This window comes from Pelobates fuscus, chromosome 7 (assembly GCF_036172605.1).
Source record: "Pelobates fuscus isolate aPelFus1 chromosome 7, aPelFus1.pri, whole genome shotgun sequence".
Lineage (NCBI taxonomy): Eukaryota > Metazoa > Chordata > Amphibia > Anura > Pelobatidae > Pelobates > Pelobates fuscus.
Genome location: NC_086323.1, coordinates 43,772,765 through 43,794,638, shown reverse-complemented (window position 1 = coordinate 43,794,638; position 21,874 = coordinate 43,772,765). Strand labels below are relative to the sequence as shown.

At 41.3% G+C, this 21,874-nt stretch overlaps 1 protein-coding gene across 2 annotated transcripts in view; it reads left to right on the top strand.

The window, feature by feature from the left end:
* The window catches only part of DAB1 (DAB adaptor protein 1), a 626,843-nt gene that overhangs the window by 406,941 nt on the left and 198,028 nt on the right, over positions 1 to 21,874 (top strand). For both annotated transcript variants that reach the window (XM_063427999.1, XM_063427998.1), the window contains exon 4: positions 14,974 to 15,124. The gene's annotated coding sequence lies outside the window, so the exon portion shown is untranslated. The remainder of the gene's footprint in view (positions 1 to 14,973; positions 15,125 to 21,874) is intronic.

The following is a 21,874-nucleotide window of genomic DNA, read 5'->3' as shown; positions in this document are numbered from 1 at the left end:
CTTCGGGGTCCTTATGGCAAATCTGAGCCAGCTGACATACACAAACTTGCATATGAGTTTTTTTTTTCAGAAACAAAATTAGTGAGATAGTTACCATTACAGGTGATACTCAAAAAATTAGAATATCGTGCAAAAGTTCATTTATATTCAATAATGCACCGTAAAAAGGGAAACTAATATATTAGATAGATGCATTACATGCAAAGCAAGATATTTCAAGCTGTGATGTGTCATAAGTGCAATGATTATGGCTTACAGCTCATGAAAACCCCAAATCCACAATCTCAGTAAATTAGAATATCGTGAAAAGGTGCAATATTCTAGGCTCACAGTGTCCCACTCTAATCAGCTAAGTAAGCCATAACACCTGCAAAGGGTTTCTGAGCCTTTAAATGGTCTTTCAGTCTGGTTCAGTAGGAATCTTCATAGGGAAGACTGCTGACCTGACAGTTGTGCAGAAAACCATCATTGACACCCTCCATAAGGAGGGAAAGCCTCAAAAGGTAATTGCGAAGGAAGTTGGATGTTCCCAAAGGGCTGTATCAAAGCACATTAATAGAAAGTTATGTGGAAGGGAAAATTGTGGAAGAAAAAGGTGCACAAGCAACCGCAGCCTGGAGAGGATTGTCAGGAAAAGGCCATTCAAATGTGTTTGGGACTTTCACAAGGAGTGGACTGTGGCTGGAGTCAGTGCATCAAGAGACACCACACACAGACGGATCCTGGACGTGGGCTTCAGATGTCGTATTCCTCTTGTCAAGCCGCTCCTGAACAACAAACAACGTCAGAAGCGTCTTACCTGGGCTAAAGAAAAACAGACCTGGTCTGTTGCTCAATGGTCCAAAGTCCTCTATTCTGGTGAGAGCCACTTTTGCATCTCATTTGGAAACCAAGGACCCAGATTCTGGAGAAAGAATGGAGAGGCACACACTGCAAGATGCTTGAAGCCCTGTGTGAAGTTTCCACAGTCTGTGTTGATTTGGGGAGCCATGTCATCTGCTGGTGTTGGTCCACTGTGCTTCATTAAGTCCAGCGTCAACGCAGCTGTCTACCAGGAGATTTTGGAGCACTTCATGCTTCCTTCCACAGACGAGCTTTATGGGGATGCTGACTTAATTTTCCAGCAGGACTTGGCACCTGCCCACACTGCCAAAAGCACCAAAGCCTGGTTCAATAACCGTGGGATTACTGTGCTTGATTGGCCAGCAAACTCGCCTGAACTGAACCCCATAGAGAGTCTATGGGGCATTGCCAAGAGAAAGATGAGAGACATGAAACCGACCTAGCAGAAGAGCTGAAGGCCGCTATTGAAGCATCCTGGTCTTCCATAACACCTCAGCAGTGCCGCAGGCCGATATCTTCCATGCCACGCCGCAGTGAGGCAGTAATTGCTGCAAAAGTGGCCCAGTACTGAGTCCATATGCATGCCTATAATTTTCAGAGGTCCGATATTGTTCTATGTACACTCCTTGTTTTATTGATTGCATGTAATATTCTAATTTACTGAGATTGTGGATTTGGGGTTTTCATGAGCTGTAAGCCATAATCATCGCACTTATGACAAATCACGGCTTGAACTATCTTGCTTTGCATGTAATACGTCTATCTCATATATTAGTTTCCCCTTTTACGTTGCATTACTGAAATAAATCAACTTTTGCACTATATTCTAATTTTTCGAGTATCACCTGTATAGTTAAAATAATTCAAAGAACATTATAGACCAGTGGTTCACAAACTTTTTAGGTTCAAGGCGCCCTTAATATTTCAGTATTTTTCCAAGGCACCCCAAGTAAAAATTTCTAGGTTGCGTATCTGTACAGCGCTGCGGCATTTACTGGCGCTATAGTGTAATGTACAGTGTTGGTGTTTGAAGGGGTGCTTGTATATAGTTATTGTGTTTTAATACAGGGGTGTGTTTGTATGTAATGTTTGCGCTTGATTGCAGGGGTGTGTCTGAATGTAATGGTTGTCATTTCCTCCCAGCCAGCCAACATTACAGGGGTCCGGCCACGGTCTTAAAGGACTGCGGCACTCGACCGGGCCCCTGTTCAACATGTTTCATCAAACATTCCGCGGCACCCCTGCGGCACACAGTTTGGGAACCGCTGTTATAGACGAATAAAGCATCTCACTTAGGTACTCTATGTGTCTCGTTTCTTAGACAGCCAGGGAGGTTTTCTTACACTTCCGCTAGCTGCCTTAGCCCAGCATACGTGCTTTCTCACCTTCTCGTGAGCTAAAGTACAGTTCATTAAGAAGCTTAGGAGAGCCATGATTAGTGTGCATGTGAACCTCTGACTGATGTATTCCTCGGCACAGTCTGGAAATGTGTGCTTGGGAAAGACAGACTGGAGGGCTTGCAAGTGCTGCAGATAGTAGTCAGCAGGTCTGCAGCTTTTACAGGCTGTTTTTATTTATTTTATTTTTTTTATACCCCACAAAAAACAAACAGAAAAAAATGCATGCATGTTTCTTTGAAAATACATCAACAAAAGTGTTTTTAAAAATATATAATAAATGGATTGTTACCTTAAATTGCAGACATAATAATAATAATAATAATAATAATAATAATAATAATAAATAATTACTAATAATAATTACTTGTTTTTTGTTTTTTTAAGGCAATTCTAAATATCCCCCTGTCCTTCGTTTATAACCTTTTTTTTTTTTTTTTTTGCAGTAAGCCAATAATTGTGGAGAATTGGTTTAGTGAATGAAGCCTACAATTGGGTCGGGGATACTAACTGCTGAATGTATTAGATGAATTGTTTAGTTGTCATCATTATAAGTTAAGCTATACATTGCCGGCTTGGTAGCAATTGAAGGTAAAAGCATATATTAGAATTATCTAAGAGAACATTGCCTTTCACACAGAGCTGGATTGCCTTCTAGTTGTTGACAGTGTGCAGTTTAGTGGGCTATACATCGATTTCATGACTTCCCCTGCTAGAAAAATGCCGTAGAGTGGATGTGTAGTATTAATGTAACTATTTTCAATGATCAAAACGAATAATGATTATGGCTGAGAATAATGTTGTTTATGTCTGGCTCTAAAAGTATACATTGCACTTAGGAGATGCCTCCTGTGTGATCTCTGTAAAATGCATGACAGTACATTTTATCACATATTCGACTTAACATTTCATGCCATTAAAATGGTAGCATTCTCAGAATGGTTAGAGGCTTGTTGGTGTTGCCCCGAGGGCCAAAATAAGTGTTTAGATTACTTAAAGTAGCAGTCTGCTTCTTTATATAGGTTTTTTTTGTTATCTGAAAGCAAGTATATATAGGGTAACTGGTAGGCATTTTTTTTAGATTTAAAATATACCTGTGCACATGGAAAACTAGATTTTATGTCCCTCTGCTTAGTAGTCCCAGGAGAGAATTATCAAGGCAAAATATGCTATTCTCGGTGCAAAGTGCTAAATGTTAAAGGGATCCTATAGTGCCACGAAAACAAACCAGTTTTCCAGGCACTATGGGCTACTGTAGTGTCCCCCTCCCTCGCACCCCCCCTTCCGCAGAGCTGAAGGGGTTAAACCCCCTTTCAACCGCTTACCTGAATCCAGCGCCGATGTCCCTCGGTGCTGGGTCAGGGTACGCCCACATTGTCAGGATCGGGACAGGGATCCAACACGCAGAGTACAGACAGTAGAAAGGTACGTATACCGGACCTTAGAATGGCCGGACTAACGTACGGAGATAGAGAGAATGGTCAAAGACAAGCCGAGGTCGAGGGAACGAGAAGACAGGTAAGCGAGGAACAAGCCGAGTCAAAGGGTAACAGAGATAAGCAGAGTAATACAAACAAGCCGGGTCGGAACAAACAAGCCGGGTCGGAACCAAAAGGATAACTGGAATACAAGAGCGCTGAGTGACTAGACAGGCTAGAACCACGACAGGGCAATGAGCAAATGGAAGAAGCACTGTTAAATACCCTGGCTCAGGAGAGTAGACACGCCTCCGACGAGTCCTGATTAGTTTCCAGACAATTGAGTGACAGGTCGGTCCGGGTTGGCGTCATGACGTCGACTGCTGGGCGTCGTGTTACAAAAGGAAGTGGATCCCTCGCGGCCGGCGTGTAAATGGCCGGGAGGACCGCGAAGAACGGAGGAAACAGCCCTTCTGGACGGATAAACTTCTAAGTCTCTACCTCTCTTAGGGGTAGAGACTTCAGGTACCCTGACACACATCAGGCAGCGGGGGAGACCAAATGCGCATGCGCGGCAACGGCCATGCACGCATTAGACCTCGCCATAGGAAAGCATTATTTAATGCTTTCCTATGGGGAAAATCTGATGCTGGAGGTCCGTGAGGACTCCAGCGTCAGATAACGGACCAAAAGTTAGTTTAGATTCCGGAAGCCCTCTAGTGGCAGTCTGTTAGACAGCCACAGAGGGCAGACTTAGAACTGCAATGTTTTACATTGCAGCACTAAGTGCAAAGGGGTCACAAACCACTTCAATTAGCTGAAGTGGTCTGGGTGCCTACAGTGTCCCTGTAAGACCTGTTGGTTTCCATGGTAATTGTTCCCTAGAACTTTCCCCCAGATTACCATCTGTTTTTGCCTTGATACATCATAGGCAGTGTTGCCATGAGTGATGTACCTTAGTTTGTTCGCTAAATTCGCCACTTCAAAGTCCCCACCGATAGGACTTATACTTGCTCTCGGCTTATTAAACTGTGCTAAATGCATACATAAAGCAAATATACCACCTTGAAAATTATATATCACCTAAAATCAGTGCAACTTTATCAAAATGAAATATGTAAATGCAAGGGGTAAAGTTTGGTAGGTCAGTGGTTAGTACTCCAAATGCCAAACTACTACCCAGGATCAGTTTGTTACAAGATCAGCTCAGTCTTTACCTTTAAAGTATCATTATGTAGATTTATCAGAAGATTATTAAAATTGTTTGTTCTTAGTTGGAGTATTATTTAAGGGTGGAGGCAGTGTGCTATATATTAAAACTATTTAGATATTTATTTAAATTATTATTATTTAAAGAATGCCTACATATTCCACAACACTATACAATAAATATATGAAGAAAAACAAACAAAATAATTGTGATAAACAGCTGCGGAGGGCACTGCACTAAGAGCTTACAATCTAGAAGGCTAAATTTAGTAGATTATCTATCTTTTATTTAGTATAATTATTACAGCTTACATTTCTTTTCTCAATCAGAATAATTATTGGCTTAAATAATAGATGAAACTAGGCAGATGTCTGCCTTTTTTTCTCATCAAACCTTTGTGTGCTTGCCACACGTGTGTATTTGATTAAATAATTACAGCAATGATTTATTGTGTACATTTTTTTTTATATATTTAACTATTTTTGTTGTAGTAAATAATTTTGTTTTCTACTGGAGGCACAAAGACTGATTCTAAAATTGATAGAAATAATTTTATTTAAATCTAATTAAGACTGGCAAATATGATTTTCTGTTTCCACAACTGGAAAAATGAAAATTGACAGGTTTTTTTTACAACCCTTCATTTGGGTAGGATAATTGATTAATTTTTAAACTTTTAATAGCAGAGACTGTAGAGTACCACATTGCATAGATTTAGTTCAAGCTAGGATTTAAGCTTGCAGCTAGGGGAGTTTTTGGCAAGGGAGGCTTATGATTTGGGGACTAAGTTTAGGGATACCTTTCAGATGCTGGACTGCAACTTTTGCATGTAATAAATTTGGATAAAAAACTCCACCGATGTTGCAGAGTAAATAATGGGCAAGAACTAGCATAACAACCCCATGACAGTTTATTGTCGGCTCTATTTATTAACAAAGATGATTAACTTATTATACACTTGTAGAACAAACCAAAAGCATAAAGAGACAGGCTGTTGCATTGTTTAAACTCATTGGGGAAGAGAATTGGTTATAACTGTGGCATTATTTGGTTATCTCTTTTACAAATAACCAGGCACACACTGGTCCCCTATGGAATGTCGAGCATTCTAGTTTATTTGTGTCAAGCCACTTGCTTGTCTTTTGCTTTAGCACATCCTGATGATGTACATGGGGAAGTGTTAAGCTGCAGACTTCAGATCTTACCTCTCTCTACCTCAAATTAAGGGAGGACAGTCAGGAAGCTCTAAACTGATGCAGTTAGCTTCACACAGAGTTGAATTTTACTTTTACTGAGCCAGCAGATAGCAACCTTACCTCTTTCCTTCCCCGTCTTCATAAAGCTGGAGGGGCAAGAATATATTTATCTGCTGCTCAGAACAATGTGTTAGCTTATTGTCAATGCTTCCCCAACCCTGTGTGTTCAAAATACAGTTGGGTAGTATTTCCAGAATTTGGTCCAGCAACATTTAGATTGCCATGATTGGACAGGACGGACCTAGGAGTTTGTTACTGCCAATTGACACTTACAGTGTGTATCGTTATGAGATATTTGATTATTAGAAGACAAATTAAAGAGCAATCTCTTATTTATCAAGTAAAATGCTTTTGGGTCAGGTCTTACAATCCACAAATAAAAAGTAATGGACTCAACTAAAGCAGATTAATGAACAGGCCAAGAAAGAATAGATCCTCCAGGAGTGAGAAATGAGACCAATTACTTTTTTAAAAAATGGCTTATAGAGTTGTCAATAGAAAGAAAGGCCTACAGAGATATGCCTGACACAGAACTATACATTTAAATGGTCTCTTGCTTGAGTTACATTGCTAAGTATCTAATGGACTTGTGCATGGGTAAAAAACAATTGTTTCATCCGAAATAAATTTTGGTTTGGGCGATTAGTTTCGTCCTTGTGGCATTTTCGATGTAGACACAGTTTGTCAATGCAATAATTTCAGGAATAATAATTCAGACAAACCAAAATGGCACAAAAATTGACCAGTTTGCGGCATAAGAAATACATGTTATATTATATACAAATTTGCTAGTTTTCTGCATAAATATATAAATAATATGTATATATATATTAAGTACTCTGGTTCACACGTCAAGTACGAAGAAGTAACCAATAGAAGAAAATAAGGAGGAGCAGTAAAAAAACATTTATATTATTTATTAAATAGATAATATATAAACATGAAGTTTTAGCCATATTCACTAAAGTGAGAATTTGAGGTGAATTCAAAGTAAATTTCAAATTTAAGGTCACAACAATATAAACTGGAAAAAATTCTCTAAGTCATGTCTGACTTTCATTTCAGCTACGCGGACCTAAAATATAGAATTCGCTTTGAATTCACTGTGAATTCTCACTTAGTAAATGACCCTGTATATTTAGCATTGGGAGGTGACAATAACATTAATTTTAAAGGAGGATTAGGTCAAGCTGCATCTTATTATTTACATTAATACATTTTGTTTATGAAGCGCCTGGGTCTATTTAAGGTTATAGTATAGATACAAGGGAGTTTAGGCATGGAAGCGCTGAACGTTGCCCATAGAGATCCATTGATTAAATGCATTTTTATAAGTAAATGATGATTGGCGCAGCACAGAGTTTTGCCGCGCATGCGCAATAGCCTCCCAATGCTTTCCTGTGGGAAAGCAGTGGATTGGCTGAGATCACCAACACTGATTATTTCAGCCATGGAGATGCAGCCAGCTGCAGGGAGACAGGTGTGGAGTGGGAAAAAAGGTGACTAAAAACACCTTGCCCATGTGATTAAAGTGGGGGCCAGGGGCCTACATAGTTAAACACTATAGTGTCAGGAATGCATGTTTTTATTCCTGACTAGAGATGTCCCGAATATATGCGATGTTCGGTCCGCCCCCTATTCGTCATCATTGTTTAAACTTTGACCCTGTACCTCACAGTCAGCAGACACATTCCAGCCAATCAGCAGCAGACCCTCCCTCCCAGACCCTCCCACCTCCTGGACAGCATCCATTTTTGATTCATTCGGAAGCTGCATTCTTAGTGAGAGGAGAGACAGTGTAGCTGCTGCTGATTTAATAGGGAAATCGATAGCTAGGCTAGTGTATTCAGTGTCCACTACAGTCCTGAAGGACTCATCTGATCTCTGCTGTAAGGACAGCACCCCAAAAAGGGCTAGAACATCAGTCTGCTTTTTTTTTTCCTGTGTAATCTAATTGCAGTTGCCTGCCTGCTAGCGTGTGTTAGGCTAGCAGCGTATACTGTGCCCACTTGCCCAGTGCCACCGCTCATATCTGGTGTCACAATAGCTTGCATTTAAAAAAAACAAAAAACTTTTTGGACTGTAATATAATAGCAGTCAGTTTCCTTCACACGTGTGCGTTTCAGGGCCTGCCAGGGCACAGTGTCACACCAGTGCAACTCATATCTGGTGTAACAGTAGTGTACATAAAAAAAAAACACGTTTTTGACTGTGAAATAATAGCAGTCAGTTTCCTTCACACATGTGCGTTTCAGGGCCTGCCAGGGCACAGTGTCACACCAGTGCAACTCATATCTGGTGTAACAGTAGTGTACATTTAAAAATATTTTTTTGGACTGTAATAGCAGTTAGTTGTCTGCAAGCGTGTGTGTCAGGCCTACAGTGTCTACTCTGCCAACTTCTGCCAGTGCACAGTGCCACTCATATCTGTTGTCACAGTAGCTTGCACGCATAGTACCACTAATCGAAAAAAAAATGACAGGCAGAGGCAAGCCACCCCGCAGGGGCCGTAGTGGTCGTGGTGCTGTGATTCCCTTTGGCCCTAGAATAATGCCCAGTGTTCAGAGGCCACGTACCTTGAACTCGAAAAGTTCTGAGGACATAGTTGACTGGCTAACACAGGACACCCAATCTTCTACAGCTTCTGCTCGGAACCTTGACGCACCATCCTCCTCCAGCTTAGCTTCGGGCACCTCTTAAGTTACCACTCGCCCGCCTGCCGCCACCACCAACACTAGCACCACAACCACTTCACTTGATCTGTCAGAGGAGTTATTTACACATCAGTTGGAAGAAATGAGTGATGCGCAACCATTATTGCCAGAGGATGTAGATAACAGGGATATGTCTCAGTCAGGCAGCATTACACACATGGACGTACGGTGTGATGATGATGATGTTGTACCCGCTGCTGCTTCCTTTGCTGAGTTGTCAGATACAAGTGAAGCAGTTGATGATGACGATGCGTCCCTGGATGTCACGTGGGTGCCCGCTAGAAGAGAAGAAGAACAGGGGGAAAGTTCAGATGGGGAGACAGAGAGGAGGAGGAGGAGACGAGTTGGAAGCAGGGGGAGGTCGTCGCAAGGAGCTAGTGGCACAGTCAGACAGCATGCATCGGCACCCGGGGTCAGCCAGACAGCACGCCAATCAACGCATGCTGTTGCCACCACCAGAATGCCGTCATTGCAGAGCTCAGCAGTTTGGCATTTTTTTTGTGTGTCTGACTCTGACAACAGCGATGCCATTTGCAACCTGTGCCAAAAGAAACTGAGTCGTGGGAAGTCCAACACCCACTTAGGTACAACTGCTTTGCGAAGGCACATGATCGCACATCACAAACACCTATGGGATCAACACATGAGTACAAGCAGCACACAAACTCAAAGCCGCCATCCTCCTCCTGGTCCAGCATCTTTAGCCACATCAACCACTGCTGTCCTCTTTGCCCCCTCTCAACCATCCACCACTCCGTCTCTCGCCTTGAGCAGTTCCTGCTCATCTGCCCACAGTCAGGTGTCTGTAAAGGACATGTTTGAGCGTAAGAAGCCAATGTCACAAAGTCACCCTCTTGCCCGGCATCTGACAGCTGGCTTGTCTGAACTCTTAGCCCACCAGCTTTTACCATACAAGCTGGTGCAGTCTGAAGCGTTCAAAAAACTTGTAGCTATTGGGACACCGCAGTGGAAGGTACCCGGCCGAAATTTCTTTGCACAAAAGGCAATCCCCAACCTGTACTCGATTGTGCAAAAGGAAGTAATGCCATGTCTGGCACACAGTGTTGGGGCAAGGGTCCATCTGACCACTGATACCTGGTCTGCAAAGCATGGTCATGGCAGGTATATCACCTACACTGCGCATTGGGTAAACCTGCTGATGGCTGCCAAGCATGGAATGCATGGCTCTGCAGAGGAGTTGGTGACACCGCCACGACTTGCAGGCAGGCCTGCTGCTACCTCCTCTACTCCTCCTACTCCATCCTCTACCATAACCTCCTCGGCTGAGCCCTCTTCTGCTGCTGCGTCTTGCTCCACATCAACGGCACCCCTCCAGCTCCCAGGTACTATCCCACATCCCGGATACGGCAGTGTCACGCCGTCTTGTGGTTGACTTGCCTGAAAGCAGAGAGTCACACCGGACCAGCATTCCTGTCCGCCCTGAATGCACAGGCTGATCAGTGGCTGACTCCGCACCAACTGGAGATCGGCAAAGTGGTTTGTGACAACGGAAGAAATTTGTTGGCGGCATTCAATTTGGGCAAGTTGACACATGTGCCGTGCATGCCACATGTGTGTAATCTGATCGTACAACGCTTTGTGCATAAGTACCCAGGCTTACAGGACATCCTGAAGCAGGCCAGGAAGGTGTGTGGCCATTTCAGGCATTCCTACACGGCCGTGGCGCACTTTTCAGATATCCAGCGGCGAAACAACATGCCAGTGAGGCGCTTGATTTGCGACAGCCCGGCACGTTGGAATTCAACACTCCTAATGTTCGACCGCCTGCTCCAACAAGAAAAAGCCATTAACGACTATTTGTATGACCGGGGTGCTAGGACAGCCTCTGCGGAGCTGGGAATTTTTTTTGCCACGTTACTGGAGCCTGTAGGCTCATGCGTCCTTTTGAGGAGGTGACAAACCTAGTCAGTCGCACCGAAGGCACCATCAGCGACATCATACCATTTGTTTTCTTCCTGGAGCATGCCCTGCGAAGAGTGCTGGATCAGGCCGTAGATGAGCGTGAAGAGGAAGAGGAAGAGTTGTGGTCACCATCACCACCAGAAACAGCCTTATCAGCATCGCTTGCTGGACCTGCGGCATCACTGGAAGAGGATTGTGAGGAAGAGGAGTCAGAGGAGGAATGTGGCTTTGAGGAGGAGGAGGAAGACCAACCACAACAGGCATCCCAGGGTGCTCATTGTCACCTATCTGGTACCTGTGGTGTTGTACGTGGTTGGGGGAAGAACATACCTTCAGTGAGATCACTGAGGATGAGGAACGGGACATGAGTAGCTCGGCATCCAACCTTGTGCAAATGGGGTCTTTCATGCTGTCATGCCTGTTGAGGGACCCTCGTATAAAAAGGCTGAAGGAGAACGACCTGTACTGGGTGTCCACGCTACTAAACCCCCGGTATCAGCAGAAAGTGCCTGAAATGTTACCGAATTACCGCAAGTCGGAAAGGATGCAGCAGTTCCAAAATAAATTAAAAAGTATGCTTTACACAGCGTATAAGGGTGATTTCACAACATAACGGGAATCTAATAGGGGAAGAGGTGAAAATAATCCTCCTCCTCCCACGACCACGCCGGCAAGGACAGGACGCTTCACAGACGTGTTGTTGATGGAGGACATGCAGAGCTTTTTAAGTCCTACGCATCGCCACAGCCCTTTGGGGTCCACCCTCAGAGAACGACTCGACCGACAGGTAGCAGACTACCTCACCTTAACTTCAGATATCGACACTCTGAGGAGCGATGAACCCCTTGACTACTGGGTGTGCAGGCTTAACCTGTGGAATGAGCTATCCCAATTTGCGATAGAACTTCTGGCCTGCCCCGCTTCAAGTGTCCTGTCAGAAAGGACCTTCAGTGCAGCAGGAGGTATTGTCACTGAGAAGAGAAGTCGCCTAGGTCAAAAAAGTCTAGATTACCTCACCTTTATTAAGATGAATGAGGGATGGATCCCGAAGGGACTGACATTGGGCGATACATTCGACTAAAAAAGGCCTGATGAGGGGGACGTAACAGGGATTAAACTGATAAGAATAGTACTACTTAACACACCACTCCTATCTGGTGGCACATTAGATTGCACGCGCAGTGCCCCAAATTTGAGGTAGGAGGACCGACCAAGCATCTTTTTCCATCTCCCGGTTCCTAAAATCGATGTAATATACACGTCCCCTGATAGGGGACGTAACAGGGATTAAACTGATAGGAATAGTACTACTTAACACACCACTCCTATCTGGTGGCACATTAGATCAGTGTTTCCCAACCCAGTCCTCAAGGCACACCTACCAGTCCAGGATTTAAGGATTACCCAGTTTTGTCTAAGGTGTTATTTCTTTTTTTTCTAAAAACACCTTAGACAAAACTGGGTAATCCTTAAATCCTGGACTGGTAGGTGTGCCTTGAGGACTGGGTTGGGAAACACTGCATTAGATTACACGCGCAGTGCCCCAAATTTGAAGTAGGAGGACCAACCAAGCATCTTTTTCCATCTCCCGGTTCCTAAAATCGATGCCATATACACGTCCCCTGATAGGGGACGTAACAGGGATTAAACTGATAAGAATAGTACTACTTAACACACCACTCCTATCTGGTGGTACATTAGATCAGTGTTTCCCAACCCAGTCCTCAAGGCACACCTACCAGTCCAGGATTTAAGGATTACCCAGTTTTGTCTAAGGTGTTATTTCTTTTTTTTCTAAAAACACCTTAGACAAAACTGGGTAATCCTTAAATCCTGGACTGGTAGGTGTGCCTTGAGGACTGGGTTGGGAAACACTGCATTAGATTACACGCGCAGTGCCCCAAATTTGAAGTAGGAGGACCAACCAAGCATCTTTTTCCATCTCCCGGTTCCTAAAATCGATGCCATATACACGTCCCCTGATAGGGGACGTAACAGGGATTAAACTGATAAGAATAGTACTACTTAACACACCACTCCTATCTGGTGGCACATTAGATTACACGCGCAGTGCCCCAAATTTGAAGTAGGAGGACCAACCAAGCATCTTTTTCCATCCCCCGGTTCCTAAAATCGATGCCATATACACGTCCCCTGATAGGGGACGTAAGAGGGATTAAACTGATAAGAATAGTACTACTTAACACACCACTCCTATCTGGTGGCACATTAGATTGCACGCGCAGTGCCCCAAATTTGAAGTAGGAGGACCAACCAAGCATCTTTTTCCATCCCCCGGTTCCTAAAATCGATGCCATATACATGTCCCCTGATAGGGGTCGTAACAGAGATTAAACTGATAGGAATAGTACTACTTAACACACCACTCCTATCTGGTGGCACATTAGATTGCACGCGCAGTGCCCCAAATTTGAAGTAGGAGGACCGACAAAGCATCTTTTTCCATCTCCCGGTTCCTAAAATCCTCCCGGTTCCTAAAATCGATGCCATATACATGTCCCCTGATAGGGGTCGTAACAGGGATTAAACTGATAGGAATAGTACTACTTAACACACCTTATAATAATGCAGACAGAGGCAATGCAGAGAGAGGAGTCTGATGAAGAGGAGTCAGAGGAGGAAGGTGGCTTTGAGGAGGTGGAAGACCAAACACAGCAGGCGTCCCAGGTTTCACCCTGTATGAAACCTGTTATACTAGAATCATGTGTAACACGTATCTCCCCTCTAAGTAGCCCTGCACACACTGCACTAAATGTTACCAAGATTTAAAAAAGAAACAAAAATGATATACACTAATCTCTGAATCACAGTAAATTTGCAACCAAGTAGAATATAACAGTTGAATTGAATAATGTGACACCCTAGAAATATGTAATTATAGATAATGATCCAGTTATTTTATGACAAATCAAGTTTGTGTTCATAAACATTGCATATTGTTGCAGAATATGTTTGACACTTTATACATAATAGTAAGGAAAAGTGCTAAATATTATTGTTTATGAATGGGAACAGTTGCACGGCAGGCTAGCATACACAAAACATTTAATTTGTGTCCGGCTATATGAATTGCAAAGCTTGTCTATAACTCATGCAAGTTAAGGCCAGGGATATAATTATTACTGGAGTCTTTTCTCAACTGGTAACTGTCCAGACTTCAAATGGTGGGAGTTTATGAAATAAAAGCAGAAAATAAACAGTAATGGTGCTGTGCGTATGAAACTATGTGCAGGACTTTCAACAATAATGTATATGGTCTATCACTTACATTTGAGAATTACATCGATTACAGTGAGCACTATTGTTTGCCATTTTTATTTTTTTTATATCAAACCATACATTGAGGGACAAGCCCCCAGATCTACATATCCATCAGTGGGGATTGTACTGCTGCATGCTGTTAAACTCAGAGCTGGTCTTATAGCTCTCTCAAATTTGAGTGATATACCATATGCATTATTGTTGTATGTCTTGCACCTAGTTTCATACGCCCAGCACCATCGCTGGTTATTTTCTGCTTTCATTTCATATACTCCCACCATTTGAAATCTGGACGGTTGCCAGTTGAGAGCAAACTCCAGCAATTGTGGACTAATTAGACTTTATATTGGTGCAACCTATATTTTGCGTAAATTGTTTTCTCTATATCTTTCAGTAAGGGGTTTAGGGTAACGCTTACTATTAGTGTTTGCTGCCTGCTATCTTATCTATATTCAGTTGACACTTTAGCGCTTATCCTATCTGTGTATTCTTTATATAATTATTACTGCTAAGGCGGAACCTCTTGAAGTTTAGAATTTTGAAGTCTACTTTATGAATGTACCTTCATAATTAATGTTGGCCACGAACATCTGCTTTGGCTTCTTTTAAAGGACTTTCTCATCTTAACTGAGTATTTTTGCTTCTTGTGAAAAAGCTTAACGTGCCATATTTCAATTTGATTATCTGTTGTGGATTACATTCCCATGATGCTTAGACATCTAAATGTCATTTTTGCATGCATGACTTTCCTCCGGAGATACTTTCACATGTTATATGTTAATTGTATTTTTTTTGTATTTTTTTTTTTTAAAGAATCTACTAATTTGTCTTTGAACAAAAAAACATGCACATAGACACAATGTTAGCGTGTTTTCCTGTCAATGGTGAAGGCAAAGAGGTTTCACTTGTTCTCTGTTTCATTTTATTTAGGAAAATTTGACCATCTTCATTCATAAAGAATTTCAACTGCAAAAGTCACTGTGATTGACAGCTCTGTTGAACCAGTCAAAATCGCCATTCCTCCCTACTTCTACAAGAGCTGCATCTGTAAGATTGTGGTGATGACTTCACAGCTGGACCTGTAAGAATATATTTATTTTAAATCAATCATATACCATATGAATTAGTGCTTGGAAAGACTCAAATCTGTTAAATATTCAGTTACCAATAACGTTACTGGAAGCCATTGGCTAAATGTTTGATATTCTGATATTTAGTTCACTATAGATAGTAAATCATTATTGCGCTTGTATTCCAGCAAATATTGTTGTTTGATTTCAAATGTGAATTTTGCTAATATTAATATCCTTACTAAGCTGTGCTATCTGATATAAAGTGTCATCCTGGTATAAATACTTGACATTGTTTGCTAAATTGGCTATAGTGGAGCTTATACTTACTATCGCAATTAAATATGTTTTCCTACCAGTTTCCGTGCTTTAACACCAAGGTTCGTGAACTTTGCTCAGAAGCCAAGAGGAAACCTGCCAATGCAGGGATTCTTTATCCAAGTAATGTTCATTTGCAAAGCTGGCGTTTCAGGCTGGTACTGGATATGCAATGCTTAGTGTAAAAATATAAACAGGACGTCGATACCACAGTGTTTACAATACATTAGAACACAAAGTATACAAAATAATATACAGGTACATATTTAACCAGAGGCATAATCACCCTTTACATAAAGTGTATACTAATTTACATTGTATCTTCATTTAATGATATCAAAAGTGACAACTATTAATAAAAGATAATATACCAAGAACTACGAGGCCTTAGCATTGTGACAGTAGTCACCATCACCGGGGGCTGAAGACGGACACTTTATGTAGGTCCTTTGATTAATATTATGTTGTAGTCAACCTGTGCCCAATATAGGTGCAGGGTGTGTGTTTTTCCCTCCATTTTCTTTGTTGTTTTTTTAGAAGGGTGTTTTTCCATGGTACCAGAGACACTTCCAGGCTAGTTCAACCTGGCTGTACTGCAATGCCCTTAAATAAAAAAAATGTGGTCCTCAGCCCTTGTTATTGTCCGTCCCCACCCTGTCTTGTAAACACAGCAATGTATTTATGTTTATCTAGAACAGAATGGAAGTTAATTGGGTTATTGCGTGATTGGGAAACTGTTATTGTGCAACGCTTCTTGGTGTCCAGCAGGTCATTAAATAATTGTGACTTAAACTAATTATGTCCTGGACACCAAGATTCTAGGCAGGGACTTACATTGTTTTAACTGGTGACTTCCTGTGGAGAATGTGCCTATGAAATACCTGTGTTGTGTTCAATAAAGTCAGTTCTACTTCACCCTACCCTAAGTCTTGGCTAGTGTTTGGGTGAGACTGCTATACAGCTATATCATTGTATACTGATCCAGGGTGGAAAGACCCCATTTAAGCTGCGGCGACTGGGACAAAAGTGTTCCAGGTTTTTCCCTGCTTGGAAGCAACCTTGGCACAGGTACCCAGCCATGGTACAAGGAGCTCCGTCACAAGCATGTCATATGAGACACCCTATTGACTCTCGCTAATAAAAAAGCGGAGTCCCCTCCACCCAAAAAACAAAAGAGAGAAAAAAGAGTGGAGGGAAAAGAGGGCAGGTAACTTTTTGGGCCAATCTTATTTTCTAGGGGATTCTAAGAGAGTTTTCTTATTTTAGTTACGTATTTACAAAGGACAGACATGGCCGAGTCTTAGTGAGAGAGCTGATTAGATTACATTACATTACATGCTCAGTATGGAGAACATAGTTTAGAGTAGAGTAGCGGTCCTGTTAGCTGTCCTATTGAAAGGGTTCATTTTATCCCCATGTCACCTAGTGAGAATCTATGCTTGGTCTCACTAGACTGAACATTTATGCCATTAAAAGTGATTTTTTTGAGCCCATTCACCAGAAATGCCATTTCATGAATAGGAAGTGGTGTTGCAATTTGTTACATAGCTTTTTAATAATTTGCAAACAACAAAGTTAGGCAAGTTAGTAAATAACAGTTTTGACATAACTTTGCTGTGACACCAAAAATAAACTCATCAGAATCGAGTAAATCAAGCTCATAATGGCTTAGCACTTCGCGCTCCACACAATGGATGCTTAATGAGTAGAGTTAGTATTGGATTTTTTTGCAATTAGTCTTACAAATGCTTTAAATTAACTGTTAATCAAACACATTGTCTTCACAGACATTCTGATCTTTGGCTCAATAATATACCATGTGCTCTATATCAATTCAAGCTTTGATCTTCCACACTTTTCTGTTGAGTTCTAATTGATGATTTGATCCCAATTACCTTTCTATTTAAAAAATCCCACCAATTGATTTGCACTTTCCATAAAGGGTTTGTTTTTCAGGCTGTCAAGATTTGTGGCATTATAATTGTGTTGTCCGATTTTAATCATTCAAGTTAGAAATTGTTTGTAGCTAAAAAAAAAAAAAACACTGATAGGCCTCAGATTGCAATACATATTGAGGTTCTTTCTGACTCTCAAAATGTGGTATTTAACCCTTTGGGTGCCAGAGACATGACCAGCACATGTATGTGGCACACCTCTGGTACTGGATTGGTTAAAAGAACGTTAACAGCTATAGATTTTTAGTTGAGTTTATGGGTTATGAGTTAGGTCAATCAAGCAAGCTAAGCTTTTAAATGTAGGTAGTAATGATTGATTTCCACGAATATCATAAAGGTGATATTTTCTGTCAACTCAATGATACTAATTATATTAACCTTGGAATTAAAAAAAAACATTTAAACTTTGCCTCTCTAGTGCATCTTCGTGGCTTCTTTTGCCCAATCAACAAGAGGATCCATCAAAAACATTGACATATTTTAAGTCCTCCCATTTTGATGTTGGTGTAGAATGGGGTCCCAAAGCCATGGCACCGATTTTAAATACTAGTGAAAATTATAGAAGTATCGAATTCCATAATTTTAGTATTTGAAGTTTGACAAGATAAATTGATTCTGATAGTAACAGACACGGAATTGAACATTAGAATGGAGTAGGTTTGACATTTGGTATACTAACTCACTGAGCTATCTCATATTTGGAAAAAATTCACGTTCTCTTTATAGTACAGAGATAAAAATATATGTTTGTGGAACAAGGTATAAAATATCAAAATATTTAAAAATGCATTCACACGGTTATGTAGTGTGAATTGTCTGGGATTCAAAGTGAATTTCAAATTTAAGGCGTAAATAGCTGAATTTTGAAAAATTGTAACTAATATTTTCAGTTTAGCTATTTTGGTCTAAAATGTGAAATCCACTCTGAATTCTCTTTAAATATCAAACAATTTTCACCAGTAAATAACCCAGCCATTTTAGGTAAAGGGCAAGATTAATTGACAATAAAGATCTCGTTGCCCTCATACAACTGTCACAATTGTTTCTTTCTTTCTTTCTTTCTTTCTTTCTTTCTTTCTTTCTGTCTGTCTGTCTGTCTGTCTGTCTGTCTGTCTGTCCTAGGCTCTGCTCACTAATAAGTGACTTTCATAATACATTTTAAGATTGATGCCACAATAGAAGTTAGAAATATGTACATAATTCTATTAGAAAGGATTTTTTTTAAACTTGGCTATATGTCTGTGTTTCAATGAATATATTTCTTATGTATTGTTTTGCATTGATAGGAAAATTATATAAGGGGGGTAGTTATAAACATTATCAGAGTATAACTGAATGGGGAGGTGAAGAAAACTCAAAGTAAACATTATTTTCTATTGTAGCCTGTAACAGTACCTTACCTTTGTTTGATTTTACCATTATCCACAAAAAAGACCGTTTCTGGGCCATTAACTGTGTTGCACAAAGAAAGGGTTTGTACTTTTAAACTGGCACTTTGAATGTAGTCGAAGTGCCGAAGCCGTTGAAGTGCCGAGGTTCAAGTGTCGAAGTCGTCGAAGTGGCCGCCATTAGACAGTCGAACACGTGGCGGTGGCCATTTTAATCCAGTCGAACGCGGTGACCTATACCTTCCCCTACCCTTCGACACTGCGGCTGGAGGCTAAGTCCCGTTCGAAGATTCGAACACCCGTTCGACCGGGACTTTGTCATTTTGGCGTAAAATGGACCTACATTAGACTATGGAACACTGCTAAAACGCGCCTCGGTTACACTTCGACACTTCGACAAAAGTCGAAGTGAGTTCGACGATTCGAACGCCGCCTTCGGATGGGACTTTGCTATTTTCAAGGCAGAAATAGACTGACCGCACAGCCTGAATCTGTGGAACTGTTTTTGGGCATGCAAACAGGCGTGCTGTCGGTCCAAAGAGACTTTTTAATATCTCTGGAACCACTGGACGGATTCTCACGAATTTTGAATATGTTGTTTCACAATTTATGTTGTTCATAAAAAAATGTACATTTTATTTATGTACCATGTAAAATGGGGAAGTTATAAAAATGCATAAAAAAGTTTTAGCTTGGAGATAATTGAGGAGATACAGTAAGAAACTCAATTATCTCCCAAGCAGAGGGGAGGGAATATGTGGGTTGTAACCACTGTTTTATTGGTTAACGTCTAATTGGTTGTGGGCGTCTCCCTTGCATGGGAGCACTGCATAAAAGGAGAATCCCTGTCATTAAACCTGAGTTCTTCTTGACCCTTCAAAACGTAGCCTCGTCTTGTTCTTGGAAGGGGATTTTTACTGCATTATTGCTTTACTTTTTAACAGCTGAACCTGACTCTCCTCTTGGATCTTGTGGATGGGAATAACCAACTTCATTACTATACAGCAGCTTGCCGGGAAAAAGGACGTCTCCAACGGCTGATACCCTCACCTGGGTAGCCGTTTCATAGCCCATGCAAATTAGATTTTTAAACAATTTCCAGTCTAATTTTGTTTAAAAACAAAACAGTATTTATATTACAAAAAATGAACATGTACTACATTCATCATAAAAAAGGTGGAAATAGATACACAGATTCATATAAACAACATTATTCCATGCATTTGGTGGGGTGGTGACTCATTCAGTCCATATTGTTTGCCAATCATAAATGCCTGCCTGACTTCTTGGATGGAGTATTTCTCCCTCCCCCCATTCCATCATTGTCATTAGCTGAACATTTGCAGACATTAAATTGGTGGCATGGGCTTTTATTTGAGGAAATTGGTTTTGTAAGCTTGTAATCATCCCTGTTAAATACATGAAAGTATGTAAAGCGTTAAGGGTTACTATAATCCTTTTCAAGACATACATTTTTAAACTGAAAACGACCAATTGGGCATTACAGGCTAGGCATCCCCCTTTCAAACCTGCAATGAAGACTTGGAAACATATGTAATCCATCGCCGGGCATATTGAAATTTTGCACAGAACTGACATTTGGCATTTTAGAATAGAGTGCTGGGCTACCTAAGCCACACATGCCGGGGGTGTAACTAGCCCCCTGGCACAGCAACTCCTTATGATCATAATCTTAGTGAGAACATGGCCGTCTTCCAACAGCATTCCCATGTGGTATAACAGCCAACCTCCTAAGGGTCCCCATGTGAAAGCACAGCCATCTTCCTACAGGATCCCCATGTGAAAGCACAGCCATCTTCCATGTGAAAGCACAGCCATCTTCCATGTGAAAGCACAGCCATCTTCCTACAGGATCCCCATGTGAAAGCACAGCCATCTTCCATGTGAAAGCACAGCCATCTTCCTACAGGATCCCCATGTAAAAGCACAGCCATCTTCCATGTGAAAGCACAGCCATCTTCCTACAGGATCCCCATGTGAAAGCACAGCCATCTTCCATGTGAAAGCACAGCCATCTTCCTACAGGATCCCCATGAGAAAGCACAGCCATCTTCCATGCGAAAGCACAGCCATCTTCCTACAAGATCCCCATGTGACAACACAGCCATGTTCCTATAGCATCTCTGTGTTACATCATGGACATCTTCCTGCAGCTTCTCCATGTGGTCAGCACAACCATCTTTTCACAGCAACTCCATATGACAGCACAGTCATTTTCTCTGTCGAGACGACGTATCTCTTACCTATGTCCTCCTGGGTTATAGTATCTTTTCTATACATACTCAAATAAATGGGAGTTGCTTACAAATAATAATAGACTGTGTTTGGTACTCTACGCAAACGAAAAAAGAAAAACAGCAAATTACATTTTTTTCTAAAGCAGAACGAATTTCTACTTTTGGTTAATAATTAGAAAGTGTTATTATCTCTGAAGTGGAAGTTTCTCTTCAAATCGCAGACACCAGCATGTTATAAAGTGCAAAAATACTCTAACTTAAAAAAAAATGTTTCGTCCAACCAAACAATGAACTACGTGAAGCTAGAATACACCACTCTAGTAAAACATATTTTATTTAATAAATATTTTAAATGTAAAAATTTAGAAATAGCATTATATGACCTCTTTATTAAGCATTAGTCCAGATGTAGTCCACGGATAACTGTCCAAATTTTGTTGAACTCCAACTGACATGAACCTCAAGACATGATGATTGCGATTCTTGGGTAATTGAGGATTCCACAACTCCCGAAAGATTACTCCGTGAATGTCTTTGGATTAGAGTTTGCAAAGCAGTTTACTCTTCGCATCTTCCCAGCTGTCGCTACTTCCTGTAAATGTTTCAACACAGCATTATAGCTTTATTCAGCTGACAGTAGTAATTAATGCATACTACAGAAGTGTACTTTGCCCCTGGTTTGATCTGATAGTATCACCTGCGTAAGGCTTCATTCTGTGCAAGAGAAAACAAAAACATGTCTTTCTGCGGCTTACTGAGAGAATAAAGGAGCTGAACTCGTGAATTGAGAGGCAAGGTTTGTAAAGAAAATCCGACATCAAGGGCGAACTTCAATGGTGTGC